Source organism: Solenopsis invicta, chromosome 4 (genome assembly GCF_016802725.1).
Source record: "Solenopsis invicta isolate M01_SB chromosome 4, UNIL_Sinv_3.0, whole genome shotgun sequence".
NCBI classification, from domain to species: Eukaryota; Metazoa; Arthropoda; class Insecta; order Hymenoptera; family Formicidae; genus Solenopsis; species Solenopsis invicta.
In genome coordinates this window covers 2,606,190-2,632,731 of record NC_052667.1, presented here as the reverse complement: position 1 = coordinate 2,632,731, position 26,542 = coordinate 2,606,190, and the positions used below count along the sequence as shown (strand labels likewise).

Genomic DNA, 26,542 nt, shown 5'->3' with positions numbered 1-26,542 from the left:
GAATTTTTGTCTTAAAATGGAATAGTTTAAATCAGAGAATGTTACTTAAGCGGTCGAATTAGTATAGATGTTAATTAAGCAATGTTTCATTCAAGTAATACCGGTTAATGCCTCTTAATACCTTGATCTTGTTCGCCAAAATTCTCTCCCCCTTCCAAGTTATCGGAAAGGTGTAAAGGTGCGAAGGTGAATAAGGTAAAAGTTGCGAAGCGATGACTCAGCGACCGAACTCGTTCAGTGCCGATGAATTATGTTCTTCATGGAAATCTCCGAGCACTTTGCATACGATCGCAAAAGCGTCTCGGCTGTCAGCCCTTTGAAAATTTTCTCCCTCTCCCCCTCCCCTCCCCTTCCCTTTCCACGGAACAAATATTTTATTTTTATTTCATGGAATTTTTGTTTCTTTTCGATCATCAGCGTGAAATTTTGAAATAGCTCGCAGCTAAATTCCATTGAAATAAAATCCGGATTATTATTTTCCACTGGTGAATCCCGCGAATTCGCTATAAATGAGAGTTGCATGTTAGCCGGCGGACTCCGCGTGTGTAATACCACTTACACTTGCGGCGAACGCATGCATGCAACCGCTGCGCGTAATAACGCTGTTGCGCGGTCGAAATTATTCTAAATCTGCACTACTTCTCTATCTCCATCTCTACTATCCTTTTCTCTCTCTCTCTCTCTCTCTCTCTCTCTCTTTCTCTCTCTTTCCTCTTTCCATCCACAGGTATTCGTGCCCGCGTGCGGCAGACACGGAACCCTATTGTTAATTAACTCGAGATTTGTTGCCCGAGCGGAGCCGGATGACAGTCTTGAATTTACCGGATGTAGCAACATCCGTTAAACGCGAACAATTTACGGAAGGCGAAGAGAGTAAAGCGAACCGCAACCGGCCGTCGGCGACGTTTTCTGAAAAGTACCAGGGACCAACCAGAAGCGGGAGGAGAAGAGAGAAGACTTTTCTCTCCTGAAAGTTTCGCCCTCGACTTCTTCGCGAGAAACAAAAGAAAGCACAGGGATCAGTGAATAAAGGCTGGGGTAGGTAGGGGCGCAGTGGCTGACCACCGGAGCGAACTACGTGGATGTTTTAATTCTGAAGTGCGAGACGCGGCGAAAACAAAGGTAAGGTAGCAACGAGTCGCAATTAGTGAAATAACAAGTGAGCTGCTACCTGCCTTCGGAGTTCGCATTTTATCTCCGTTCTACCTTCCACGATAATCCGGAGTCGGAGAAAAAGCCACGGGCTCGATCCTTTCCGGAATTATGTACATTCACTTCTGACTTTCCTTTATCTCTTTTCAATAGCAACAAAATATCGCACGGGAAATGTCCAGAAGCAGGCGTTTCTCCTCTCCAGTTTCAATGTAATTAATACAGGTGGAGGGAAAGGGAAACGAGAGATCTGATGAAGACGAGTACTATTCTACAAAAGGTATCAATACATGCCAAAGATATTACGTAACGCGAAAGCTTTATTACATTGTTATCACGAAACATTGCGATACGAATATTAAAAAAAAAAAAGAAATATGAATAATAAAAGAGTATTTTCAAAATATTATATTTCAAATCGATGCTCTAGTGGTTAGTTTCATTATTCGATACTTATATTCATATAAATATTAAATGTAACATATGAGCTATTTTTTTAAGAATGAGAAAAAATAAAAAGCCGTCCGTTCTTCTATATTGTGAAAAGTAATAAAAATATTCCGTCGTTTCCTTTCAAGTCGAGATACAAACGCTATAATCTACAGAAATTACATCTTCATTGGGAAAGGTCCGTCAGACCTTTCGAACCTTTTCAAAGGAAGAGAAGGCGGACGGAGGACAGGGACACGTGTGGGAAGAGACGAAAAGCTGTGGCTAGGGGAAGAAAAAAAGAAAAAGCACGGAATTTCCGAGCACATTCTCATTGCATATTCAATGGGACGGCACACGTACACGTGTGTATCTGACGCTGGCAAATGCAGAAAAAAGGATACCGCCAAGTACTCTGATGTACGACCTGAAAAAAAGGAAGCGAGTTAGCCCCGCGTGCGCGACACTGCGAATGCAAAAGCGAGATTAAACGAGGACACATGCGAGCCGATAATTTGTTCGAGAAAACGCAGATGGTATCTCGCACGCACTTTCAACGACTTTATGCGTGCGTCGAGCGTACTTTATAGCCGCCCGGTCATTGGATGCGGCCTCCTAACGAGTGGCATAAATAGTAATTGTGTTTCGCGTCGTACGTGACATCGTCGGCAAAAACTCGTGTATTTATAGGCATCTCGAAACGTGACAATTTATAATTTGAATAGGTTTAAAGCAACGCCTTTATAACAATGAATGTAAAGAGGGCAAAGTCGTTTCAAATAATCATTCAAGATATTTTTTTATGTTTGCTTCTCGATCTGAGCGTGTTTATCGCTAAAGCGGCTTAACTGTCATCGGCCATTCCTATTTTAAAGCGCTAATAGTTTCATAAATTATGAAACCATTAATATATAACAGTGTAACTACTACAGCGTCTATAATAATTACAAAACATAAATATAATGATTAATAATATATATATCGTAAATATGATAATTACTAATCTATGAAATCATTATCGCTAAAACAGGAAACTAAATTTTGGTAGAAACCACTTGTGAGATAAGTGTCTGATTTAATTGTGCCTTTTGCAATTTGTAAAATCTAAATATGAAAAATTTGCAAAAAGAGAATTAAGTAACTAGGAATCCGATACATAATAAAATTCGCATTTTTAAAGTTAAACGAGTTCATCTCCATTTATCGAATGGGGATATATATCGATTTACATAAATTAGATTTCTATACGGATTGGAGCAGGTCGTGTCACGCTAATTCCACGACTCGAAAATAAGAAAAACGAGCGTCTTGTATCTGTTCCGTAAAACACTTACTTCCCTGCACTCTCCTTCCCGGTCTCGCACAATGACATCGGTTGTAGCCCTTACGCCCGCGCGTAAATTTATTCTCCCTGCATTGCGCTCTCGTACATTCGCCATGCAGATTTTACGTTGCGCCCTCAGAAACCCGCGTAGGTGTACAATTTCGCTGTGGCTTAGTAATTTCGATTTAGGTCCGATAAAGGATAGAGGCACTGAGGCTGGAGCGAAACTCCAATGCGCGGCTTTCGATTCAAACCCGTTCCAAAGCGGGTTCCGCTACGTCAGTTCCGAACTCTGATCGCTGTTACCGTTCGTTAACCTTTAAGCGACGGAGAATTCGGGAACTTGAAATACCATTACCAAGTACATTCATTTTACATCCAAGAATCCGCTGAAAGTATTTAAGTTTTACGTCCGTCCTATTCACATGCTTACTACGCGATACTTTTCAAACTTTAAAGCTCTTAAACTACTTTGGTAAGCAATATACATTTAATGTAATATAATATACATATATGACTATTTTATTTTAATTTTTTCAACGTTCAACATATGCTGATCGATAAATAGAAATGTATGTCATTTGGTTAAAAGGTTACCAGAGTTACTCTCTTTCTCTCTCTTTTTCTATTTTAATGCATATTAAATACACGTGTACATACATCTAACATTAGCTGACAAATGTAAAAAAAAATGTCCTCAAATTTTAATAAAATTTATTACATATTCAAAGAAAAAACAAGTTGCCAACCGCAATATAAAAATAAACGCTAAAGCTTTATTTACAATAATTAAAAAACTAGTTTATTAAAACTACGTATACCAATTTTACATAAGTTTGCATAGCCACGCCGAGAGAAAACATTATTAAATTTAAATATTTGTTTGCGATGTGTGTGTAAAATATTTATTAAATAAAAAAGAGTTGAATAAAATTAGTGGTTCTTGTACTAAATAAATATTTACATTTAGTAAATATTTTCGCAACTACTCAAATAAATATTTATAAAAATTTAATAATTCGTTCTCTCAGTGCATCCCTATTTTTTTTTACGTATCAGTTTTTTTATTATAATTGATACATTAAGGGCATGTTCCACTTAACACTCGCGAGCATCATTTGTCCTTACTTGATGTTTGACAAACAACAAGGATGAAATAATTCCGAGAGAGCCCTAAGGGCCGAAACGCGGTCCAAGTTAGCCGGCCTCTCTCGCAATTCTCAGAACCTAAGAGCTTTAAAGCGATCGCGCGATGATATCTCGAGATTAACCGACGGGCATTTTCGATACTCTCGACCGCGAAATTTCGCGTATCATCGTTGATGAAGCGGCCGTGCGTATTCGCGCGGTATGATGAATTACCTGTCGGACTCGCAACCGCAACAGCAGCGGGACGCGGCAATAACAAGACGAGGCGGCGCGCGGCGCTGCGCGGTGCGAGCTTGGGAACGAAAGCGTAGCGCGAAACGCAGCTGGCGATAAATATTCAGTCGATATCGACACTCTCGATCCGCTCGCAACGGGGGGTTTCCGTTTTGGTACTCGCGTGATGCTAACGCACGATACACGCGAACGTGGGGGAGAGAGCGGCCGGGTGGCGCAAAACCGCGAGATATCGCGTCGATAATCCGCCGGCATAGACAGCTATAAGCGCGCAATCGGTGCTTTCTGCCCTTAAGCGGCGCAATTTCGAGCGAAACTATATACGCACATATATATAATATATACGCGCATTCGCACGTCAGAAATCGCCGCCGCCGCGCTAAACGACCCTAATTTCGCCCCGAGTGCGGCCCGTAATAGCCGCCCTACCATGGCGCGCGATCGGAAAGGTGGATGAATGGTCGATTGCCGGATAGAGAGCACTTAAGGGAACGTACCGTGATGACGCCGAAATTCCCGAAAAGGTTCCCGCATTCTCTGCCACGCGCGCGATACGGATGCCGCGTCGTTTCCGCGCATTTCAAGAATAATGAAAGAATGATGGAGGAGCGTTTCTCGCGATTGCTCGATCTTCGCGACGAGTGGACCCTCCCAACCTTCATTCACGTTTCTTTCCTAGTCCCTCTTTCCCGTGCTGTCGCGTGATTAAAATTAACGTCGGAGATCGCACGTCGACCTACGTCCGTCACGAAGAACATGCAAAACTTTCGTCGACCTACCCTTCAGTGTAGATACATCCTGCGAACCGCGCGATAGTGTCCTCTCGGTACACACAGTGGCGTTTAAATATTAAAAGCAAAAGGATGCACGAGGGGTGCTTTCGTGAAACAGGAAGGAACGGCAGGGACGTGGCGCGCGGGCGGAAAGATTAAAGTTCGAGGGAGCTAAGAGCAGACGCACTCTCGGAGCGCGTGCATGTGTCGCGATTTCAAACGTTCACCGGGATCAAATTCCACGTCGAGTAGTAGCTTGACTGGAAACATTCTGCTTTAGTCCGCCCGATACGCGAGCGCCGCGCCGCGCGCGTGCGAGTCCCTCTCTTTGGAGGGCTCTTCAGAACGAGTCGTGGAGCATCGAGGATGCTGGGAATTCCATCGGAAGGCGCGGAAGGTGAGTGCCAGCGTTTCAAACCACGTCCGACGAGAGTTCGCCGCACGTCTGCGTCTCGTCTCGTCTCATCTCCCTGTTTCTATGTGCGCGTTTGGCCGTTTGCATACGGGAGGAGTGCACGGGCTACGAAAGGGAGCCTCTGAAATTGCTCCGAAAGTGCAATTATCGCAAAATTCGTACACTGAAAAAGAGAAAGAGAGAGAGAGAGGAAAAAAATGGTTGCAATTACTGTAATTCAACTATAATTCAAGTCATTTTCGCTGCCGACTATATATTTATAGTTTTAAGCTTGCAAGTTAGCAGTAGCTGTTAGTTATTATTACTGCGTAAATAGAAAGCAAATGCTAAAAAGTAGTTATAATCATTGCACTGAGAGAAAAATTACTAAATTTTAATATTTATTCAAATGGTATTAATAAAATATTTATTAAATGTAAATATATATTTATATATTTGTACAAGAAACACTAATTTAAATGTAATTTTTTTCTCATAGAGATGTATGTACCGTAAATAAATAACTTATTAGTACTAGCCAAAAAAATATTTATTAAAATTTAAAAATATTTGTTTCTTAGTGTATAACTGATCATTTTTACTCCGTAGAAATATTTATTTTATTTTTACTATTTACATCTTGACATCTTACATTAATACTTGAACTTATCACAATTTATAAAAAAATTTTATCACAGAATTATAAATCCAAGATTATTATTATTAATAATATAATAGTAATAATTATAAAAATAAAACTCCTAGCTTTAATTATTTTAACATGCAATTATAGTCACCAAACACTTTTTTTTCAATGTATGTATGGTTGATTATTCCAATAAGAACTGTTAAAGTATGATTTTACTCATAAATTTTTTAAAAGGATAACTCCTTATCCTTTCAGCTGCAAAATAAATTTTACACGTCTATCCCTTTATCCGTACTGTACACTGAGAGAAAAATTTTTTCCTCTTAGTGTACATTTTTAAACGTTTCATTAAAAAATTTATTTGCTATTATCGAATAAATTAAATAAAAATAACGGGAAAAAAGTAATATTAAATTATATCAGTTACCTTATTTTTCTACATATTTATGATTATTAAATGTTTAATAAATACATAATTCAAATAAAAACAGAGTATACAATTTTCTTTTAGAAGTTTAATTTTTTTCGTATGAAAATTAACGAAATTTTGAAAGAATACGTGAACTAATTGTAAGCTTAAACTATTACGATTTCGGTGATAATTTCGATGAAAAGCAGAAAATCCACGGGGAGTTGTAACAAACGGACTCGTTGCTTTGTTCGGTGAAGGTGTAGCTTGTTGTAAATGCCATTACATCAGAATTCTCAATTTTTATTCAAACCGAATGAACGCGACGCATCGCATTTATACTCGCGCATAAATGTTGCAGATCGCGGGATGACGGGTGTATCGATTTTTCGCGCCGCATACATCAAAACTGTGCCGCGGCGCGCTTTATACGTCGATACGTGAAATTTGCAGTCGCACGTCTCTCTCAGTAGGTATGGGGTTGCCGAGTGCATACGCGACGGTCGCGTATGCGGCTGACAGTAGCGAACCATTTCCGTGACGGTGCGTTATTGCTTTCGCGGTCCGAATTCCCAAAGTCTCAAGTCACGCTACACGATCTCTCTCCCTATGAACGTAACGTGCATCGTGCACATCGAGCATCGCACACATCGAGCTCTGGCCCCGAGCGCAACGTGATGCACCTCGCTGCATACGACCGCCGACGGTCTGTCGGAAGCCTTTATCATCACCAGCCCGCATATTCCTTGTAAAATTCACCGCAAATACATAGAATATAATATGAACTGAGATGAAAATAGAGAGAGAGAGAGAGAGAAAAGGTAAGGAGAACCAAACTTGAAACGGCCAAATTTCAAAGCGGCTTCTCGAGGAATATATGAAAAATTGGCAAAATGAATTTCGTAAATATAGATGTTGGCTCATCTTTTTAATTCATCTGTTTCCCATAGAGTTCATTTGAGGGTAAGACATGCGATATTCCGTAAGACAGCGTCTTCTAGACCGCCGTCTTACATTATTCATCCGATTCTCCGCACATGTTACTCTTCTCGCTTCACCGAACGCAAGTTCGATTTACCCCGCAAACCGATTAATATTCCGCGATGCGCTCCTGCATTTCGCAAAGATTTTCGCATTTTCCTGTAGACGGAGTTAAATTGTGTTTCGTGCAATCGGAGGTGAGGAAGAGATGAAGAAGGAAAGGGAGAACGCAATATAGCAAGAGGAAAAAACAAGAATGGAGAGACAAGCGGCACACGCTCTTCGGTGAGCACCGCTTAATTTCCGTTTTAAATGCGGGATAGAAGTTGCAAGTCAAACGGCTTGGCAAGAAGATGAAAAACTGAAATCGAAGAGAGGAACGTCAAGTGACGCAGCGCAGTTTTGCTCAACGTTTCGTTTATGACGAACGAGATATAGTCGTGCGCACCGAGGGTCCCGTCCTACGTAAAACACACACACGTCTCTAAACATGTTACACGTGGTATTCGATTAAAAACTCTAAACTTTGATGAATTAGTTGAATTAATAAAGAAAAAAGGTTAATTTTTTTAGTTCCTGAGCTTCCTTAAATTCTTTACTTTTATAGTTTTCTTTAAATAACTTTCTAAAATAGTAATGAATCTTATGGGAAGGAGAGTTTCATGTATTAAATCACGTGCAAACAAAATAAAAGAATTTTGAAAAACTACTTATCGGAAAGAATATTTTTGAATTAAAAAAAATAAAGTTTTCGTGTAAAAATATGAAATTGTATATAATTCTCTTTAAACGTGATGTTATATTAATGAAAATATGGCAACCTCGATTGTAACATTTTAATTATTAATATAAACAATTGCCTTTAACATTTTTTTCCACATTTATCAATATTCTAAAGGATACATTTTTAAATAACAAATGACCGTTTTTATTGCTTAAATTTTGTTCATGAATTTTTTAGGTTATTATTTTGAAAATGGCAATGCTAAAAGCTTCTAAAGCGTAAAAATATACGAATGAAAAGTGACGTGACTTCCCTTCACTTTTTTAAGCTGGAGAATCTCCTTAAGAATACGATAGACGGTGATTGACTCCCTGCATTCGCGCCTCGGCTAACACATGCAGACAGAAATATTCTCGAATAGCATCATGAATAGAATTTGATGTAAGAAATGCAGACAAACAGCGGTTGGCATAAAATCTCGCACAAAGCGAACACAGAATGTAGCGATAAAGTGAGACCGAGATTACTTTTCTCAACAATTCTTCTCCTCATAAGGATCATGCAACGATGTTTATGCAACATTCTTATCTGTGCACACGTCACTTGGTCAGACTTCAGTTGAAGTCTGACCAAGTGACGTGTCTCACTAGTATCGGAATACGTTCGTATCCAATATTTTAGAAAAAAAAAATATATAACGCTGAACAAACGTTGAAAAAAAAATAGCTACGTTCCAGGCAAGAATAATTGGTTGAATAGTCGAATAGTTTGTCCGCGTCAAATAACGTTTTACGCTAACATGGCGGAAAGGCGAAATTGTACAGAAATTAACACATATTGCCGGTGGGTGACTGCAACGAAACCGTAACAAAAAAAAGAATGTAACGTTTTTTCAGCTAATTTCGCGCCCCAGCTGCGATTTGTTCCCCCGATTGCGCCGGCACAATCTCGCGGCGATTCGGCTGTGACTCTTTTTTTTTTACCATCATTCCGTGATCGGGGCGCGACAGAATAAAACAGAAGTTTTTTTTATTTTGTCCACGCGCGATTTGGACAAACGCAACCAGCCTAGATCGAGTCCCGGGACCCAATGGGAGTCGTTATTTACGAGCGAGCAGCGACACGACGATGGCGTGCTTAAAATTTCTCGTCGTAAAAGCCCGGTGCTTTAAAGCCGGGAGGAGCACACGACGTACCGGGGGGATGTTTATGAGAACGGGACGCTATGCGGCCTTTAACGAAACAGATTTTGACGTCGGGCATCCGTGTCCTACAGTCGCGTGCTTGTTTAATTAATTCGTTTAATTAACTCCCAGCATTCACGGAACAAGAATGTATTATTTGGAAGGAAGAAAGGTGAAGATCGTATTTCATTATTTCTTTATAAAAAATATTTAAAACATCTTTTAAATATTTTAAAAATATTTAATTAGTTCTCTGTACAGCGATACCTTTCACAAGCTTTAATCAAAATGTCGCTCATTTGCCAATAACGTAATTCAAAGAACAAATTTTTCCAGCGTGAATGCTTTGAATCATTAAAATTTTATCATGTCATTTTTAAATACGTTTTTGATGTAATAATAGCTGATTGTAAAGAAATAAAAGTGTCATTAACCTTTTATTCAGTGTATTAAATTTTTGGCAAAATTCTCTCTTTTTTTGTAAGCGACGCAAAAATGACAATTTTTTTAGATACGTCGTTGTTGCAGCAGATGGGCGATATTTCCTAATGCGTCAGCGCAAAAAATTCTCGCTAGTACGATTATGCTTTTAAATGCTAAAAGTCTGCATTCAGGTGAAAAAGAGCGATTTCGTTTCCGGTGCGATCAAAGGCTTATTACAAAGTTTCGTTACAGTAATTACTAAGGGCGGCGTACGTGTCACGCATGCGATTCAGCTTTCGGAGGAAGTGCGTGCAAGTTGTTCGTCACAAAGAAACCATTTTATGAGGTTAAATTGGCTCGTAACAGGAAATTCTATCGTTTATACTTTTGGTCGATATTCGCATGAATTACATGGCGCGACAAAAATTCATGGCAAATTACACTGGTTTTGCCCTTTTAAAAAACTTCAAATAACCGCATTATTACGTGATGTTTAATAAAAGCTTATATAAATAAACAATTGGTTGTAAATTCCGCTATCAATTAATTGAATAAATTTTATTTCTGTTAAGCACTTCAATTTTGTATTGTTATAATTTATATCACAAATCGGTTTATTTTTGTATTAAAAAAAAATAATATTAAATCAACAATCATTGAACCATAAAAAATTTTGTACCGTTTTATTAAAAAAATATATATTCATCTTTATTCAATAATAATTTTTACGAGTCGAGAGGAAAAAAATAATATTTTAAACCAAGAATTTGTATTTTTTAATAAGTACTATTATTATCGACACAATCGCATTATGCTCTTTAGATAACTATTATATTGAAGTAAAATATTTTTTTAAATTTAAAATTTGATTAACCGTATGATTAACTAGAACTCTTTGAATATTTTATTCTTGCTTATATGTATACGAGACAATAATCGTTGATCTGCTACTTTATTTTGTGTGCTGCAATACCGTTGAAATTTGAGTTTTTCCTAAATGGGCAATACCACGCGTTATTTGTGTCAAATAAAAACTTTTATATTCCACGATCGTGAAACGCAAGGTGGGAACGTGTGTCGCCGCGAAAATCGCACGACCGTACGCGGAAAGCGACGTGCTGAAGCTGCAACGAGGCGAGATGCAAACTGAACGCAGTTATCCGTATCGTTCAGCGGGTTCCTTCTTTCCGGCTCTAGCATTTCGTTCGAAACTCACGAGCGCGCACTCGACGACATGTAACGAACGCGAGAGAATGGAGGCAACGAGGAGCGACACGTGCTGGAAACGCAGGTCTCTCGACTCCGGCGCGGAAGAAAGGGCGACGGAGAAAGGTAGGGTGGGTGAACGAGCAACACGCCGGAGAGAAGGGGAGGGAAGAGGAAAAGAAAGAAATAAAACGGTAAGCAAGGTCCCGGCGAGGAATACGAGGACGTAAGCGCGCGCGCGAGCGCGAGCGCACGAAGAGGAAATGCAGCGATTCGTATCGTTGAGTTAAGCATAAAAGAGAACGACCCTAACTGCATCGAATGACTTTTCGCGCATTACGAAATTTTAAAAGCCATTCCCGCCGAATTACCCACGTCGTCGAGATAACTTATGGATCGTGTGCGCCGCCACGAGTACGGGAATCGTCCTCTTGTTTTTTTTTTATTTTTTACGCGCAGTCTATGCGCGCCCGAAATTTGAATATACGAATGAATATATTAGCCATACGTCTCGCACATGTGAGAAGACACGAGGAGAAAAGAAGGGAACAAATGCGGAATGTAAGAAATGGAGCGAAAAACGCGGACAGAATGCGCTCGGGGTTTCCGCGAGAGTGCGGCGTTATTTCTCGCGGAGTTTACATTGGATATCATTCGCAATAATTCTAACATTACGTCGGGTCTACAAGTGACTGCGAAATGAAAATTATGTGTAGCGCGACAACTCTCCCATAGCTGTCGCCGTTCGCGATTGCTCTGAGAATTCGGCGAGTAAAAAGCGGAGGATGCGCGCGACGCGGGCGGCATCATCCGGTATATGTTTCAAACAATTTTTGATGGAGGAGAGTTCCGCGCGATGAAGCAAAGTTCTTTATTCGTCGCACATCCATCTCGAAACGATACAACGATCAATGACAGGACAATCTACACTACACGTCAAAACTGCTTTCTATAAATTGATTGTTTCAGTTATTTTTACAACCGGGACGTTTTACGAGACGAGTGACATTTTCTCGTTGCGCCAAAAACGACAGTTATAAACGCCAAAAGTTCTGACACTTTTTTTTACATTGTTTTATCCCGCTGTAAACGTTCCTTTTTTTGGTAACCGCGCGAGGTTCGAAAAAAAAAAACATTACAGAGTGTCAGACGGGGGAAAAAGCGGAAGTTGATCCGTGGATAACAAAATTCAAAAAGTTGCGCCAACAACTTAAGGCGCACCGCTTTTTCATTAAATATATATTGCTGAACTTCGCGTCTCGGTAGCGTCAATTTGATGTTACCGTAAGTAATTTAGACGCAAATGTGAACTAATTTCGGGAAAGAAAAAAAAAAGTAGGTGGTTACTTTCAAACTTTTAAATAAGATGAAGAACTGAGAGCCGGTGTCTTTTTCCAAACTAAATATGTTCCAGCATATTAGACGTCGTGTACGCTTGCAATGTGCACTGATGAAGTAAGAAAAGAGAGAGAGAGAGAGAGAAAGAGAGAAAGAGAGAGAGAGACCACGAGAGTTGCACTCTCAAATGCCCTCGAATTAAAGCGGATGTTTTCGAAGAAATATGAGTTTGCAGTTGAACCGAGAGGACATTGCTCTCTTCTTTTTAACAAAATAAATAATTTTCTCCCTTAACTTAATTACGTAAAAGTAAATTCGTGTTTCTCCTAGAATATTCTCATTTTATTTAGGATGTAAAAGTATCCTGTTGAATTTGTAAATACGACGAGGAATATTGAAACGTTGTTGGAAATATTTATGCTACTTTATAACGATTTCATGTAAAAAAAAAGAACTGCAAGCGCGAGAAGGGATTTTTTTCTCACTCCTACATTGAGAGGACAGTATTCGCAACGACAGTAAAATGAAAAAAATAAATCTGGCTAGGATTAATATTAACATAGAATGCGTAGAATTATACTGATAAAAAAATGATTGCAATTAATTATAATTTAAATACAGTTGGCACGGAAAATGACTGTAACTTGTAATTATTTTTGGTGCCAACTATATTTAAATTAAAATAATTGCAATCATTTTTTGTTAGCGTAACACACATTGTGTGTTAATATTAACCCTAGTCACAATTATACTTTTTTATTCAATTATAGTCACAAGTGCTCCAATTGCTTTTCTCTGACTGTAAAGTTTCCGACACGAGCTAACGTACACACGACATAAATTACATTGTGATAATGAGTTCGACGGCTGGCCAATGTGACAAGGACGGTTTATTTGCAGAAACGTAACGCGTGACACAATCGCGAGCGTGAAGCGATTTTCGTTCAAGGTTGATTATCTACTGCAGTCAACTGCAGGATGATCCCACGATTCGTATCGCATGAGACGCGGAGCGTATTATTGCAACGTAATAAGTGGAAAGGGGACACGTGACTGTCAATTATTACGGCATTATCGCGACGACGATTGTCCGGCGAACGATCGTCGTAATCGCGAACGACGAACGTGACGCGACGACGATCCGCGTAAAACGGACGGATCGTAAAGCGCGTTTACGCGCGACGGCTTTTCTCAACGCGGAGACGTTTGTTTCCCGGTCGCGAGATAAAAATTTCGCAACCATCGCGCAAAACGGGTCGCGACGGACGCGATCCGCCAAAGGACGGGGACGATATTATTATCGCGTTTGAACCGCGACACGAGTCGCCCATCGTTCTTCGAAGAAACGATCGAAACGTGTTGCCTCGGCGACGCGAGGGGCTCGTTGTCGGGCGTGTGCGTGGAGGCGCTGAAAGATAAACGGTGCCACACATGGGGGCAAAGGGGCGAGACCCCCGCGCTACTATTCTCCGAGAAAAAGAGAGACGCGGTTTCGAGGTCATCGGCACGATGGCTTACGATGCGAACGCGTTGATACGGCATTACGTCATTTCGACGCTGCACCGACGACTGGACGATTCGTCATTTCAGCTCGTTAGCCGGGACTCGCATCCTAGATCTCGTCCCACCGATCGATCTTCTCCCCCCTCGATAGTCACGCGGGAATGCATCGATTCTTTCTCTTCGAGAGAGAAGGAGAGAGAAAGAGTCGTCATAGATACGAGTTTTTTTTTTACGCGAGTTTTTGCATGATCTACTTTATCATTCTTAACGTTCGTTGATTGCCAGTGTGATCAAAAATAAAAACTGTTTGAACGTGAGCTTCGGTGAGAATGCATACACGGAAAAAATATGTACTTCATTTAAGTAAATATCATTTGTTTCATGTCAAATTTTCATTAGTTTATACATCCACTATTTTATAAATATACACATAAATATCAAGTAAGCTTAATGCTTCAAGAACGTTAAATTATAAAATTTCAATTTATTCTATTTTGATATTCCTTCACAATAAAATTTTATTTTTTGAAAGAAGATAAATTCTTTTCTTGAGTACACATATAATATATGCACTGAAAAAAGTTTTTTATGTTCAAATAAATATATTTATTTTAACATAATTTCCTTGGTTTGAATAAATATTAACTAGTCTAAAATAATTTATTTTTAAACTTAGGAAATAATTTTTTAATTAACGTGTGACGAGTATTTTGAGACTACTATTATAAGAGTATTTATATATTATGTTAAGATTACTATTATTAAGAAAATACTTCGAGAATATTCAAGAATATTAAGTTACAAAATTTTAGTTTGTTACATTTTGATATTTTTTCTCACAATAAAATTTTATAATATTCTACAAAAAAATATAAATTTTTTTTCTTGAATAGACATATGATAATGAATTTTTCTGAAATTTGTGTGACGAGTAATTTAAGACTATTATTAAGAAAATACTTCATGAATATTCGAGAATATTAAGTTACAAAATTTTAGTTTGTTACATTTTGATATTTTTTCTCACAAAAAAATTTTATAATATTCTTCAAAAAAATATAAATTTTTTTTCTTGAATAGACATATGATAATGAATTTTTCTGAAATTTGTGTGACGAGTAATTTAAGACTATTATTAAGAAAATACTTCATGAATATTCGAGAATATTAAATTACAAAATGTCGAATTATTATATTTTGATGTTTCTCCACAATAAAATTTTATAATATTCTTGAAAAAAATATGAAATTTTTTTCTTAAATACACATGATAATACATAATAATGAATTTTTTTGAAATTTGTGTGACAAATATTTTCAGACTATTATTGAGAAAATAATTCATTGTTAGAACTCTTTGAAAATTTACTCACTTTTCTTACAATTAGCCGTAGAAAGATGATTTTTCCGTATGCACGTCGTGAGGTTAGGTGCAGCCGCGAGAGGAATGTCTCCGCGACGATATTGCCCGGCGTAACGACTAATTTGCATGTTTACATCACTCCCGGGTCGTACGTGATTACGTTGTTGGCGAAATTGCCGGCGTTTAATAACGGAATTTGCAATATTAATTGCAACACCAGCAATATCATGCCTACGCGACTATTTTACCTTACTCGTAATCGACACCGCGCATACGGCCGAGCGCGAGATTACTAATTAACGTAGGGTACTGTTAACGACATTAAATGCCGCAACGGTCATTCATCTCCTGAGAATGGATGCGCCGTTGAAACTTTGGCACTCGTATCCGTGTGTGCACCATTGCGGATCGTTTCGAAACTTCGAGACAACGACAAGTGGACGTTATGTCGGCCCGGCGCGATATCGATATCGATATATCGCTCGCTCACGCGTCACATTAGGCGCGCGTGCGTACAGTCCGTGAAAAAAGTCACTTACCTTTTCGACGCGCTCCGCACGAAACCGGCGATCCTTTGACGACAGGAGAGGTGTCCTCGGGAAGATCCACGAGCTCCGGGACGACGACGACGACGACGACGACGACGACGAGACGACGCTGGATAATCGACGAGGGCTGGACGATCTCCTTTCCTCTCTCGCACAACTGTTCACAACAGAACGGAACAAGTCACGTCAGTCACCGGCTTACAGATCCCGGACAATCGAAGCAAATCGTTCTCGCATGCGAGATCTCGAAGCAAGCGAATAAATCGCTAGAGCAAGTTCGGAGCTATATATCGTCGCCGCTCCGGAACGTCCGCGAACGCGTCAATCGCGACTCTCGCACACTCGTCCCTCCGGCTGCCCGGCTTCTCGCCCACCCGCACGGAACACCGACCAAACGCCTCGGAACGCGGCAACCGACTGAGTGACGCGGGACGGATGCTGCGGCCGGTGTGCGTAGCCTTGCCGCGCACGCGAGAGTCGCGAGAACACCCCCCCTCCTCCTCCTCCCCGCGCACACTCGCTCCCTCTACCACCACTCCGCAGCTGCGCCGCAAGCGCCGGTTCTCCCGCGCTCTCATCCTCGCACATTCGCGCGACTCACGTTGCAGCGTGCACTTCTGTCTCCGTTAAACATGCTGTGCTACGAGATCTCATCCTCTTTCTCTTTCTCTCTGTCTTCCCTTTTCTCTCTTTCTCAATTACTTCCGGCAATCCCGCTCGCTCTCTCGCACCTCTGCATATTATATAGGGACGCGCTATCTGACTCGTTCGCTTTCATTAACTACATATCGACACTGACAGAATGGATGCACCGATAATTGAGAGGGTTGGAATGGAAAGTATGGAGAGTATATTAATTATACTATTTTTTTTTTCGTCTCCTGTTTTCCACTCTCTTTCCGTGTTGCCCGTTTGCTTTCGCGCATCCTTTTTTTGTCGGATTATTCCTACGTATATGCAGCGCTTTTTAATGCGATGGCTTTCCGACGTATATGCGATCAAGACTTTTTATGAAAAAAAGAATACTTTTTGCGATGTAAAAATTACTTTCATTGTACATCTCAATTATTTATATCAGTTAAATTTATATTAAATTCTTATTCGCTTAAATCGATCTTTATCCTGAATACCCGACCTTCTATCTGAATACCGATCAAAACGTGAAATTAATTCTTTATAACGTCATATAATTTTAAAGTCACATATTCACATATCTGTATTTCAAATTCTTGTTTCATTTTTTTTCAACAGCTGAGCGTAGTATTTTACTGTACCATTTTACGCATATGCAAATGTTGTACCTCATCATTCACTGTAATTTAAAAGTTACAGATCATATTTTTGTAATAAAATATTTAAAAATTAAAAATTTTAATTGTTAGTTCTTAAGTCAATATTTGTTAATCAGACGTTACATAATTTTCTTCGTAAAAAAATTAGTTTAAGTATAGATTACAAGTAATTGAATTTCAAGAGTAACGTCGAATAATTAATTTTTAGAAATTTGTAATTGCACGTTTAAGGATGTACGTATCATTTCAAAATATTATCAAAAATTTCTTAAATTTAATAGATTGTTCCATTATTACATTTGATTGTTTGTGTAAAATTTGAGCTTAATTATGTCCTATAAATTTAAAAATAATTTAATTTTTTTTCTAATTTGTATCTATTATAAAATCGCGTACCTAATACTTATTTGCTTTGATGAAGAAGTAACATTATAAATTAAATTAAATTTTTTATATAATACAATAAAACTAATAAATATTTGTGCAAAAAAGTTCATTTGAATAATAAATTTATTTACTGTTTAAAAATTATTTGCATAAACTTCAGCAAAATAAGATCATTTTCTACGCCATTACAAGCAAGTTTTTCATTATTTTCTTCTTTACAGCAGCTGGTTTTAGTGCCAAAATTCACAAAACCCTATTTTCAAAAATTTCAAAATCCAAGAAGTTTGTAGTTTTTAAATTTCAATCATTTTTAGCTGATATTGTAGAGCTCAAACATCCTTAAAACACTTTGATTATTAATTCAGAGTATCAATACATTATATATACATGACGCATACTAGCTCTTCCTTGCTCCAATATTTTCTCTCTTTCCCCCTTTCTCCTTCCGGGATCTGTCTGCGTCGTCTTAAATGAGAAAAGTGGAAGCCAAATGCAGCGAAAATAAACGAACGGGTCCACCGCCTTATACGGTGGCCGAAAGTCAGAGGTAAGTGACCGGCGACAGCGGGCGGCATCGAAGCGTGGGCCAAGCTTATACACGCGCACGTGTCTCTCTTACGCTCTCTTTCATCCTACATGCATCTGCTTTCTTGCACTCGATGCCGCGGCTCTCCACTCTTCGGATTACTCTTTTGCTACAGCGAATCCACGTCTGTCGTCCCCATTCGTCCCTTACTCTTCATCCTCTCGTCTGAGCCGATTCCCCCCAATTCCCCCTACGACGCAGGGATGAGTGTGCGTACGTGGTCGCAGGCACGTTCCTATACGCATGACACTCAGTTGGCGCAGTTGGCGTGTACGTGATGCATTCGTTCTGCATCGAGTGCCGAAGCGTCCGCATTCGGATGCACTCGTCCCCGGAATTTCAATTCTGTCGCAGCACGCGCGATCAAATCTACGAATTCGGCGGACATAAGCGCGAGAAATTATCAATTTCGCGAGGCAAAATCATACGAAGAATCATTATCCGGGATTTCGATCACGGTTCAGTCTCCAAATCCCGCTCTACTATTTTTATTTTCGAAACACGATTTTATCTCTTGTTGCTTTTAGCCTTTTTCAATATGACACTCTCAATTTGTTGGTTTTGAATCAACATTGCCCCGTTAGATTAACAATGTTAAAGCAATATTTATGCGATGCAGAAATATTGTATATTTCGTTGAAATCGCATATTAAAAAGACTTGTATTTGAACGCGCTGATTGTGTACGCAAAAATAGAATCAACATTTTCCCTTAACAATAAACAGCGTAAAGGATGTTTAATTATATTTTGTACATTATATTTTTATTTTCAGCAACGTTTTTTAGCTCATCAATTTTTCTTTTGATATGTAAAGTTTTTTTGTGCATTCAAATTCATATGCGTAACATTAGTCATTTATGTGTGCTATCAACTCTACATTTTCAATACAAATTAATAATTTAGTCACTTTTCATTTTAAAACAAATTATTGTGGAATTATTGTGGAATTTTCATAAATATTTTTTTTTGTAATAAATAAAATATTATAATTGAAACGTATAAAAATTAGTCGTATTTATATATTTGTCCAAAATGTGATATTATTTTTTCGCACACGTATCATACGTAGAGAATATAAAATATTCGTTCATTATATTATAGTTAACTACGTTTTTCATGATAAAAATAGTTGTTCGGTCATCTGAAAGAAGCGCGGATCAGGCCAACTCATTATAGATCGCAACTTGATCCACGAATTATTCGATTAAACTCCGCTCTCTTAAAGAAAACTTCACAGCATGAAGTTTTCTTCGAGAAACTGTTTGCGCCTGCCGGTGGTGGTCGCAAACGCGCTAGGGAAACGAACGTTTTGCACTCGGATTAATTTGGACGGCAGGAAACCGAAATGCATTCTTGGAGTCGGTCGGTCCTTCCGTCGTAAAATCCGCGCGCGCGCGCAGTCGCCCATATCGTACGATTTATTTCCCTTGGCGACCGCAATATTCCTACCGCCATCCACGACCGGTGGACTTTAAAGGAACAGTCAGACCAGAGAGAGAAAGAGAGAGCTATAGATCCTCGTACCTAGTTCCTTCGCAAAACTTTAATTTCTCACGACCTCGCGAAAGTCTCGACGGGCGGCGCCGTCTCTTCACGGAATGTGTGCAGTCGTAACGGAAAACTTTTTACAACGACAATAGCGCGTAGTGTAAACCGTCTGTATCTACGAAGAGCCATGCTAAGCTCTTAAGAGAAAAAAAGGGTATCCCTTTCGAGCTTATATTCCCTTTGTACTTATTAGAAAAGTAGATAGAACAAAGGTAAATTATTAATAAAAAATATAGTCATGCATTTAGAATTCACCGATCGCATGGATTTAAGCCGATTACGTTATCTATGTTATTGTTCTATTGATCGATTCATCCGTTCATCAGTTTAATATTTCACTGAAACGTTTCATACGAGCGCGGAAAGTACGAAAACGTTTTTCATACTGAATTTTTTACGGCGAGCAGATAAAAACTATCCGAGCAGACGAATAATAAACCAGATATACAACGGGAGAAAACTAATGGATTTTTAAAAGCGGGCATTTAGATCAAATCATTCATTTATACCTTTATTCGCGTTTATTTATTAAATAACGGCAATTAAAAACACCGTGAATTTACCGTGGTAAAAAGGAAAAAAAAATAAAACAGTATGCGCGGTATTCGTCGAAAAGTACAATCAGTTCGATTCGCCGAAATGTGGAGTGACTTTGTCCGGCATTTGACCGGCGTCGAGATTTATTCGTCCTTTCATCCGCGCCAGCCCGTCGAAATTGATTTCGTCTATTCTGACGATTACCGCATTCGATTGTTTACCGCGGAGATCCGTCGTTTATTGTTCACCACCATAAAGAATGTTTTGGCTAGGCAATATCAGACGAAATTTATTGAAATTTAAACACTCTGCAAGCTTCTTACATTTATTCTTTGTTTTTCTCGATCGATATAAAAGTTCGCGAATATCCGAGTCTTGGAATCGGCAAAGCATAAAACGAATAATTCAACTTGTGCTCATATCAATGTCCATATATTTTGCTGCAGTTTTAGATGAATCACTTTTAGACGAGCAAATGTATTAAAATAAAATTCTGCACGAATATTCATCAAGTTTTATTAACATATAAAAAATTGTGTGAGAGAAAATTTGATTAAACTCGTAATGGCACTTCCTCATAAAATTTGCTAAGTACCACAGAACACGATTTTATATGTATAATAATTAAAAGCAAACGAAAATTAAATAACTTTTAAGCCACTGAGAGAATTGCGCTCGAATATACAGAGATGTAGAACCATCCGTGAAAGTTTTATATTTGTAATAATACTGCGAGATGTGACACACACACCCTTGCGTCCGTCTCCGTTTCGGCGCGGCTCGAATGTGTTTGTTCGAATTAGCATTATTGTTTCTCGACGCTCCTTTTTCTGTCCCCCGCCGTTGACAATTACGAATTACAAGCGATAAATTAAAGCTCGGCTTAATTACGAGCTTGCGTGTCATACCGACTCTCGCGCGAACGTTGCATGGCATGCGTTGGAGAAAGCGTGGGGAAAGGGCGGAACGCACAAAGGGAAGGGTGGAAAAGGGAGACGAGAGAGAGAGAGAAAGAGAAGAGGGATAAAGCCAGCGGCTGCTTGCGTTGAAGCGCTGTTTGCACAATTTTTTTTTTTCCTCTCATCTAGCTGGATTAATGCGTAAACCGAGCACCTCATGAAGAAACGGCGGGCCGCGCCGTGTGACAAATAGTCGTTGGACGCGAGTTGATTCGAGTACCGTTCTTTTTTTTCCCCTCCTTCACCCTTTTTTCTCTCTCTCTCTCTTTCTCGTTTCGCATCGCAACTCTCGCCGCTACCTCACGCCGCAACGCTCTTACCGAATACGCGCACGAAAAAGAGAGAAAGAGAGAGAGAGAGAGAGATGAGATTTCACGACGGGGAAACGGGGCGCTTATTAGCAACGACAGCGACCAGTCCGGATGCTTATCCAGCTGAAAAATCGCGTCTCTCGAGCGCGCGGACCACCGAGCTTCCCTCGCGGTCTCCTGTTTTTCATAATTTCTGCGTTGTCACCAATTAAATCTTGGCACTTGCAAAATTGGATCTGCGCTTTTTATACCGCGCCCCGCTATACCGCTTTTTGTGTACTTAAAGCGAGAGGTAATAGTGGGCCGCGGAATAAAGGAAAAATAAAAATGTAACTACCGTTTCAGGCAGTTTCGCGGCTGGAGAGGAAGTAGGGTAGGTGCGAATACGGAAAACGCGGCTGTGGAAAGGCGACGAGAGCTAATTTCTGTTGGTTTTCCACGACCAGTCCGCGCGTATATATTTGTAATGAGACGACCGCAAATAACAGGCAGAACTTTGACATTTACCGAAATGGAAGATTGATATCGCGAACGAGCGCGCTGGCGTACAGCCGCACACGCGTCGTTGAAATCAATGAGACCGCGTGAATCTTTCAGCGAGAGTTACATTCTTCGCGCGAGAGAATGATCGGAGCGTCGCGCGTCGGAACGCATCGCTAAATATCGTTCGCGGTTAACGCGACGTGGACGCCAGCACGATAGTGACATACGCCGCGGAGTTCATTGACCCCAGCGGATAAATCGAGAACGGTGGAATGAGTTGGCTGAATAATTTCTGGCTGTCTCGGAGACAGACTTGTTGGCAGCGAGCGCTCGTGAAAAATGTACGGCGACATCGTGATTGTCAGATGTTCGTGCGCCCATATCGGTTGTAAGATAGCGCAAAAGGGGGGAGGGCGATCCCCCGTCAATTTCACAGTCGCTTTATTTGGAAAATGGGTTATTCCTGTTATCGACTCTCGAGCGTCTCGGTTTGCGAAATTTCGTTTCTCGAAACGTCGTGTTTATTAGGCGAGCAAGGCTTGCTTCGTTTCATTAACAATCTACTATGAGAAGTATAATGTACATGCAGAAATTGTAAAAATTTTAATTGAATCGGCGTAGCACTTAATTAAAGTAAAAATGTACGCTCTCTCAGTACGAATAAAACACACAGGTAAAAAATTTAAATCAACAATCGTTATCTCATATAAACAAAGATATAAAATCTTCTTGAATAAATCTGATTTATAATCTTGAACAAACATGTTTGCTTACATAAAAATAATTATATCAAATATTTTTTTCATCACAAAAAATATATTCATCTTTACTTGATAATAACTTTAACGATTTAAAAAAAATGTCAAATAGAAAATAATGATATCTTTAAATCAAGAATCCAAAATTTTAATGCTATTATTATCAAAACAATCGTAGTATGTTATTTACATAAATATTATAATATTGAAATAAAAAAATAATAGTTTTCAAAAATATTTTATATTCTGGCATTTATATATAAAACAATAATCGTTGATTTGATATTAATTCCTTTTTCTATGTACAAAAAAATTAAACTATTAAAGCGCATAAGGTATTAATCGCGTTTCGGGGTTAAACTTTTTTAAAATAAAAATATATATTTCACCCACTGCGATATATATTTAAAGCATAATCACGTTCGCAAACCTTTTCCGTTCTGTCGGCCCAGGATGACCAAAACAGCCGTCCTTTTCATCCCCAAATGGATTGCTTACCGGAGCTAATTGAATGCTCGTTGCTGCATCTGATTATGCACGTAGCTCGTCCCGAAGTTGCCATTTGCAGACCACTACGTGTATATACATCACTCGGCGGACGTATATGTACGTCAGTCGTATCCTGCCTGCCCTGCGGCAGGATCCGTTTAGCGTTCATTGTCCTGCGACGCTCGCGGAAATGAACATTCCACGATCGACTGTTTACCACGCGTTTCTGTTACGACGGATGTCATGCTAACACGCGATTACGGTGGACAAGACTGACATTAATTGACTAATGATCTGCGCGTCTGCAAAAATCATTGGGCACGACGTGTCATAGATTAATCGGTGTTGCGACCGATTCGCTACGTTAGATCGTTGAGAACGGAGCAAAAATGTTTCGTATAACGTTTCCTCGATATTATAAGCATTTAAATAAGCTTGTATTAACATCCGCGCACAAAACATTCAGCATACAAAATGCAAAAATGCACACAGATTTTAAACGTTTATCGTTTTCCATTAAAAAAAATTCTCAGATTTTATCAGCGAAATTGTGATATTAATTCATTGGTAGAAATGTAAAGTATGTAATCAAAATTTTTTCCAATTAATCAAACGTGTACGTATTTAATTTAGCCGGGAGTACTATCTAGAATTGATTCTGAATTTTTTATTATGAAATTTTTCCTGCATTCATGCGAACGCGCAAATATATTTATTAAACAAGAAAACTTTTTGGTTGATTAAAAAAGGTTTTACTTATTTTATATAAAATTGTAATGAGAAAAAAGTAGGACAACCGCAAAAAAATTATTTATATTACCTCGATCATAATGTCGATTCTAACATCACCTTCAATCATCAAATTTTATTCGTACACGTCTAAAGTTAAAAAAAATGTATATAATCTAGAAAAAATAATACAATTTTTAAAAAATCAATGAAATATAATCTAAAAATCCTAACTCGTTAAAATTCTCAGGCACTCCTTCAAGACAAGCGATTTTCGTCAAAAAATTAATTGATTAAACCGAAAGCTCTTTATTTAAGCGACTCGCAAGGAAATTAGAGGAAAATTAATTAGAAAGGGTCGAACAGATGCACGCAAAAGTTTTCATTCGAGGGAATTGGCGAATTAAATCGGACAGATCATAAACGCACACTATCAACGTCTGTAATTTGCCGTTTCGCCCATGGCGGGTAATGTTACGGCTACTTTACAGATTGCATATGGATGAAGCGGAGTGGCATACGCGGTAGAAAGCACGCTTTCCATGTGGCGGATGGACAGATGTCCCGGCCGGGCATGTACGCGCTCCGGCGTGCATGTACACGAGGCGAAAACGAAACACAGAAGCGACGACGGAGATAATAAAACCATTAGGATCAAACGTTACGCGCCGTTTTCATTCGTAATAAATGATACTCGCGAAAGAAAATATGGCAACACGCCGCGTAATATTTTACCGGCGTAAAATCCGCACGGCGCGCGCTATCAATCATACTTTCGAAGACTTCCTCCCCGGTTGAAACGTCGCACTCTTTATCTTTTTTAGTAAAGAATATAAATAATAAGAAACGGAAAAAAGGTAGCGTCGTGGCAAATGATTAAAAAAGAAGTTGGGCTCGGAGAGCGTCACGGAATCTTCTCCATTTCCACAGTTTCAGATATTTTGCCGGAACTTTTTCGAATAAGTCTAAACTGTTTCTCGCGGAAGCGATATTTCTTTCTCCCTTCTCCTCTCTCTCTCTCTCTCTCAAACACACACACTTCTTAAAAATAAATATTTCTCCGTCAGCCAAACTTTTTGTTACAAAGTAAAACAGTTTCTTTTGTCGAGTCCCGAAGATACGGACGTAAAAAATGCGGTAGGGGATTAATTTCTTAACTAGCGGCGCGCTAGATCTAAATTTTGAAGGACGCAGATGACGTGTTTCTATCTCTGTTAAAAATTTCTGCTTTCTCACCAATAAACAATTTGTCATTTCAGCAGAGACCATATTTATTCCGTCTACGCGCCGGGAAACGTTAGCGTGCCGTAGGCGAGAGTAATAATAGAGAATGAACTGTGACGCTGTAATCTGACGCGCGCTGTTCTCCGCGCGATGAGATAATCGCGTCGTTGTCGTCACAAACGAGTGTTCCGACTTTTGCGTGTCGCGGTACTCGTCTCGCGGGACGCGTTTAATCGTGTATCCGAGACGGGGAAAACTCGGGAATTATGCGAACAAACTGCGCGGGCAGCTCTGCTTTCGATGTACCTTGGCACTTAGCAGTCGCGGATAAACCACGAGCAACGAGAAACGACTCGCGCAGCTGCTAAAGCGACAAACGTGAATAACGGCCGGGATGCATCTCTTCCCTGCGCTCGAGGGGATGTGGCTACGGTACGAGTGAGTAAAGCACCCGATAAATACAAGAAACTGATTCTTTTTTTTTTAGAAAAGAAAAAGAGCGGTCCTTAAAAACATTAGACACTTTTAAGAGATTTAATACACTTTCAAAGAGATTGATAACTTTTTTGGATTGTTAAATTTCTGATTCTTTTATCTTTTTTTGTTCGGGAAAAATTTCCTTGCATTTCCCTTGAATTTTCAATTAAAATTTTCTAATTAATAGTTTGAACCAAATAAGATTTAAATAAGATTAGATAAGAAATTATATTATAAAATAAATTATTATTAGTAAAAATCGATAAAAGACAATAAGACGAATAATGAGATTAAGAGATCGTCAAACTAGTAACGAAGAAACGAAGGCGTTCAGTCACAGATTTTATAAGAGAGTTAAATTTTAATAATTTTTTTTCTTTCGCTTCCAATTTTCTTATCTCTTTGATATACCAGCTTCAAGAAATCTACATCTCTATAATAGCATTTAACATAATTTTTTTTAAGGCAGATACGTTGCAATAATTAGTTGAACCGTATGTTAATAAAACAATAATTATTAGTAAATTTTAAATGCCTGTGAAATTATCAAGTTAAAAATACGAGTAATATAAATGTAACACTTTTCTATAACTGTAACATTTTATAGATTCATTGCTCTATAAAAAGTATCCTGGACTAAAATGATCAGATATATTTAATTCTGGAGTATATTAATTTATTTACTTAGGACATAATAATTTATGCAACAAGGAACGACTCGCTTTTTTTGCTAAAGTATCTAAAAATTTAACTAGATATAGATCAAAAAATAATTTTGTTAAATGATCAAAATAATTATGTCTTAATTAAGAGAACAAGAGAAAATATATTTCGTAAATAAAGCAAGAAAAAAAAGTACTAACGATAATAGAATGGTGTTATAATAGAATGGAGAAAAAAAACATATTCCAACTTTAATAAAGATATTATCATTGCGCTTGTTTGCTAAGCTTTTCGTACACAAAGCAGATTTTCAGA

General features: G+C 38.8%; 1 protein-coding gene across 1 annotated transcript in view; it reads right to left on the bottom strand.

Annotated features, from left to right (window-relative positions):
- Positions 1-26,542, bottom strand: part of LOC105195693 (prolyl 4-hydroxylase subunit alpha-2) — a 196,808-nt gene that overhangs the window by 98,782 nt on the left and 71,484 nt on the right. The window contains exon 2 of the mRNA XM_011161213.3: positions 15,775-15,940. The gene's annotated coding sequence lies outside the window, so the exon portion shown is untranslated. The remainder of the gene's footprint in view (positions 1-15,774; positions 15,941-26,542) is intronic.